This window comes from Mastacembelus armatus, chromosome 16, assembly GCF_900324485.2.
Source record: "Mastacembelus armatus chromosome 16, fMasArm1.2, whole genome shotgun sequence".
Taxonomy (NCBI): Eukaryota; Metazoa; Chordata; class Actinopteri; order Synbranchiformes; family Mastacembelidae; genus Mastacembelus; species Mastacembelus armatus.
The window spans coordinates 10,791,349-10,797,348 of record NC_046648.1 but is presented as its reverse complement, the minus strand read 5'-3'; positions in this window follow the sequence as shown (position 1 = coordinate 10,797,348).

Below are 6,000 nucleotides of genomic sequence, written 5' to 3'. Positions count from 1 at the left end.
ACACCCTAGACAAGTCACCAGTCCATCACAGCATCCTATAGTGCTCTGATAATAATCATTACACCTACTAAAGTCACATCATTATGCCATACTAGCTGTGGCAACTCTTTTCAATGAGAATTGCAGAAAATATCAGAATCTGTCTCAGAATAAGATTTACTGGCCAAGTATGTCAGAAAAAGAATCTAACTCTATTACAATAGCTTTCTCTGAGCTTCAAAGTCAAAAACAACTTAGGAAAAACAGAAGAGACAATACCAAGCTATTGTGTGTAAAATTATGATCTGATTTTCAGTTATATTACATGACGATACCTCTTCTCAAAACTGAGGCAGGTTCTGACTGAACAGGACAATTTTCAGGACAATTTTCACCTTTCACCAATCCTTTTGGTACTTTTAGTTTGGTCACCTTATATCAAATGGTATAAAAATGTTTGTGGATAAATTTTGTTTGAATAGTAGTATTAGAATATAATACAATGTCAAAGCTCTGCAAGTTATGTTTTTTTTTAAAGCAGTGGCAGCCTGGAATTTATAGTCCATTAAAAATAGGATCAATTAATTAGGTTGTGTTAACCATGTTTATCCCACAGTATGATGCATCCTTCAAGGAAAATGAAAACGTGGCAATAATTTTAGACATGTTGAGGCTAATTTGTGCAAGCAGAAATGGCCAGATGATCAATTCCAAAATACAGGGAGTTGCAGTAGTCTAGACGTGGTGAGCTCTCTTCTGAAATAACCATTTTTATGTCAGAGGTTGATAGAATGAGTTTCAGTTTTGTGACAATGAAGTTGAATGTAACAGGTTTTTTTTTTTTTTTTTTCATTTTGAGATCATCATCAAGAATGAATCCTAGACCCTGAGTGTGTCTGTGGACATTTGAGCCAAAAGAGCAAAAATAATCAACTATATTTAATGATGAGGTGGAATAACCCAAGTAGAGAACTTCAGTCCTATTGCTGTTTAGGTGGAGATCATTAGCTTACTTCCATCTGATGGTATTTTGTATATTTGTTGTATCAAATGGAGATCTATATCATCTGCACAAAAATGAAAAGGAGTGTTATACTTTTTAAAAAACAATATCGAACATAGAAGAAGAAGATATAATGAGAAACAAATCTGCGCCATGATCAAACCCTGTGGGATTCCACAGTTGTAGTTACCAGTCCTCAAAATAAAGTTCCCAATACCTTCAGAGAATTATCTATGTGACAGAGAGAAGATGCAGTCAGTATTCATCTCTGGCACTCAGTACACACGTGTTAGGTCAAGGGCTAGTGTAGCAGTAGATGTCCACTGCAGCACCCTGACCCTGAATCTTCATGGACAAACAGAAATGATAATCAGTCTGTATCTCATGCCTCAGTCTTATGCTCTCTGTCTCCATGATACATATACATGTATTCAAGCAAAACCCTTTATCTACGCACACAGACACACACGCTCACTTTTACCTTTGTCACTGGGCATGGCCAAACACCTGGGGAAAGGTTTCTGATGTGAAACCCAGAGAGATCTAAAAGTCCTCTAGAGGCAGGGGCACAGGCAGACAGTAGAGCTTCTCTTCTTTAGCTGTCATTGTCTCAACTTCAATCAAATACAAAAAGTGCTCATAAGGACACACACACATACAAAAGGAAGTCTATCTCAAGGCCATTTTGCAAACAGTGATATCAGGGCTAGGTATGAGCCAGCTGTTTCACATATGAATATTTAATGTTAGGGTTGAACAGCATGACTGAAACATTAATGTTTCCAAACCTTTGTGATGATCTTGTTGGCAAACACATTTTAGGTAATTTTCTCTCAGATCTGCAGAATACCCCATTATGTATCCTGAAATGCTTGCCAGCATGTTTTTTTTTTTTTTTTCTTTTGCTGCACCCATGAAGCAATCAAATTCAGGGCACAATCAAAGTCTTTTGAAGCCTTGTCATGAATTGCATTTACAGAGAGGCTGAGAGTGCACTTTCCAGAGCCCTTTGTGTTGGAATTATGTTCAGCTAGAATCCAAGAGCACGGGGAGAGTACAGGGATGAGTATGATGGGAAAGCAGCTGTGTTAGCAGCTGAACTAATAAAAAAAGCATTTAAAAGACACATTCAGTCTCCTAATGCCTCAAACTGACACAAGGGAATTAACAATTGCTGCATTTCCAGAAAATTATCAATTAATGCTTGTCATGAATGACTGTTATTATCCAAATATCACTTAAAATAGTACAAAAGCAAGGATGTAAATGTTTCCCGTCTTCCCAATATTGCAGCAAAAATGAAGCTGTAATTTCAGGCACATTAGCTTTAATTGCCAACATGCTTCATGTGACATAAATTTATGACCCTAATGATGTCGTAATGTTCTTTTGCCTCTCTGGACTTTTATCATACACTATGTTCACATCATGGTTGTGTCAACTAAGCTAAAACATGAAAAAAAAAACTTGGGTAAGGGTTAATAGTGTTACTTTTTTTTTTTTTTTTTTGTAAATTCTGTTATTCATAGGTTATGGCGTAAGATTTCCACTAACATCAAAACACCAAACAAGGTAATTACCTTTTAAAAGAAAGCTGCTCATCCCTCCACAAAAATATAATATTTCATCTATTTTAACACCTGCATCGCTGTTTACAGTAGCTATACCTGCAATCAACAGTATGAACATAATATGGCAACAGGAATGCATTTAATTAAAGAACACTAAATATGAGAGCCAAACACTTAGTTTGTCTGAACTGTACCAAATTTGGCACAAAAACCCTTTAGCGCATCCCAATTAAAAATAGCCAGGCAGTGCGGGCTGAGAAATGTGCCCTCTACAGCCATTTACAAAATTCCCCACCTCAGCTTTCCGGCTCCAAATCCTGCTCTCATTGAAAGGGCTCCCAGTGAAGTGAAAGGCAATGCGGTTTGACCTCGGCACCGGTAATGGATCGTACGCAGTGGGGGTTCACTGAGGGCAGTGGTCCGCCCGGGAAGGCAGTTCACTCATGGCCAGGGCTGTTCATCGCTGCTTGCAGCTATATTATGTCTTGGGTTTGATTCTAGTGAAAGATGACTGACCTATTACAATTGTTTATAAACCATACTGTATTTATATACTGCAATTAATACGAGAGGCCTTGTTTTCAGAAAAACAAGTTTTGAGTATAGTAAAAAACTAGTGGAAACCATTTGTCACTGACAGGTAAGACACTGATTTGGAAATCTGTTGTTCTCTGTCAGTATTGACTGTTAATCACAAAATTGCACAGTGCCAAACAATTTCCACATGAAATCTATAATTCTGAACATTACACTGCAATAATAACAGTGTCACTATAAAAATAATGAGTGTGTGTGTGTGTGTGTGAGTGTGTGTGTGTGTTTGTATGTAAATGTGCATAGTGCCACCTGGATATGAGGACATACCACCAGAACATGTACCAGAACTATGAGGAGAGTTTTTGTGACCGTAACTGTGAGGACGATGCAAATGTCAAACAATGTAGAAAACTTTACCAACATGCAACTATCCACCTCCCAACTTTTCTATGTACGTCCTAGCAAGACCATTACACTCATTTTTCAGTGTGTAACAGTGTATTCTCATTGTGTGTAACCTCCCTCTATCGAACATTTAGTAGCATTGCAGTTTCATATGTATTTCCCTTGCTTTTTACACTGTATGGGCAATCCTGATTGGCTGAACACATTGTGGTCAGTATTTGGTGCAATTAAATGTAAGTCAAAATCTGACTGATTGGTTGCTGTCCATGCTGGTGTATGTGCCATGAGCAAGGCATTTAATCTGAGTTGTCTTATCTGTGAGGAATATAATAGGCAAAGGAGATGGGCAAGCGTATGAAATATAAAATGCAAGTGAACTCAAAATGCCAGTAGGTCAGTTGTGCATGGTGAAAGTAAGTTTAATTTATTCTATGACTGTCATGTCCAAGTAGCACACTAGCACAGTAAACATGGTAAAGTTAGTTCTAGCTAATGAGCATCAGCTGTTTATGACCATTCGTGTCAGGGCATGTTAAACGAACATCACGTCTCATTAAATTTAGTATGTAGCATAATCTGAAATGTAAGTAACATTACTGTAAATTTTGTAATATTTTAAATCATTTTAACATTTAACAGAACCACACACATCTCTGTAATTCCATTTTAAATATCCATAATTATATATCTGGAGTGATTTGAATTTTGGATATCTGAAATAATATTATGACTAGTTACAACTGGATTGTTAATATCTGAAATGGAAGTTTCTCCTACTAAGAATTCTAAGAATTAAAACATGATATCAAGCAGGATTTTGCAGATATCTACAATTTAAAGTCTGGTACACGAGTGGCAAAAAATTATGTAATTTGTCATTGTAGATATCTGAAATGTTCTTACTGACTAGGAAGAATTAAATTACAGATATTTATTTATGCAGGATCATCAGCCAGGAGCCACCCTTCACTGATGTTTCGCTCCTTTAATCCCGGAACATCTGGTGGTGGAGCAGCAGCAGGGATGTCTCCCTGCCGCCTCCTGCAGCTGTCCCTAGGATCCCTGTTTGCCCCGCCCCTTGTCCTTTCTTCTAAGCCATAGCCAAAAGCTTCCCTTTTCTGCCTCCTCTGCCAGTTCCCTCAGTGCCCTCTTGCGCTTCTGGCCAGTTATACCCATAGACTTCAGGAGCCGCTGTACAGATGCTCCAGTGTAACCTCTGCACCCAATTTCCACTGGAAGGGTGAGGTCTGTTACCTTTGTTTTTGCTCTTGGACAGTGACAAACTCCGAGGTTTGTCTCTGTGGGCCACCCACCCACCCAGCCTGGGAGCACGCAGCTGCCAGTTCAGCATACTTCTCCTTCTTTCTCCCAAATACAGCCTCCAATCCCTCGTCCCATGGTACAGTCAGTTCAACCATAAAGACTGCCTTGGCAGGGGTGGACCAACGGATGATATCAGGCCGCAAGGAGGTTTGGGTGATCTCAGCGGGGAACTTCAACTGCTGTTCAAGATCCGCTGCCATCCTCCACTCACCTCCTGGTGTCAGGAGAGACCACTCCTTTCGGCTGCTGCTTCGACCCTCTTCCCCTTGCCGGAGAAAATGGATCCGCTGGTGAGTTGTTGGTATCTTCTCGCTGTTTGCCTCTACTCTGCGTGTCTCTAGAACTTCAGCAAGCTTGCGCAGGACTTGATCATAGCGCCATCTATAGCGTCCCTGTGTCAGAGCCGCCTTGCAGCTGGAGAAGATTTGTTGGAGGTTTGGGTTTGGGGAGGAGCATAGCTGACAACTCTCCTCTGAGCCACCACAGGAGGATGTTCTGAGGACTGGGAAGGATGTCATATGTGGCCCTTATAAGGAAGCTGAGTCTTGCCTGAGGCATCTTCCACATATCAGCCCATGTGATATTCCTCTCAGTGACCGCCTCCCAGGTTGTCCATCTGCCTTGTTGGGAATGGCTCACGGCTCTGACCTTATACCACTCATCCTCCATTTTCATCACTTCAGTGATCACCAGGTCTTTCCTCTCCTTCCTTGATGCTTTGGACCACCTCCTGGCTGCCATTCCCCATCCAAGGCCTGTCATTCCTGACTGCGACCACCCTACCACCTCTTGGTGCTTTAATTGATTTATGGCCTGATCCACTGTCTGTGCCACATTCCACTTGCATCCTGTACGGACCTGAGCTTTGGTGTTTATCACAAGCAGGTCGCGTGAATCTCTTAGCTCAAATAAGAGCCATACCTTCTCCTGCTTGTAGCCCAGGGTTATTGACTTCAGCGGAAGCTGCAGAGTGGTTCTCCCAAACAATGCCACATTTGAAAGGTTACGGGGCAGGCCGAGCCATTTCTTGATGAATGTGTTTGCCTTTGCATCCATTTTCAGAGCTGTAGTTAGGGTGATGTCGCACAGCTTAAGGGGCCACATCAGTTGCTGGTACAGGGTGAACTGATAGCACCAAACCTTGAATTTGCCTGGAAGGCAACTTTGGTCAATCATGCTCAA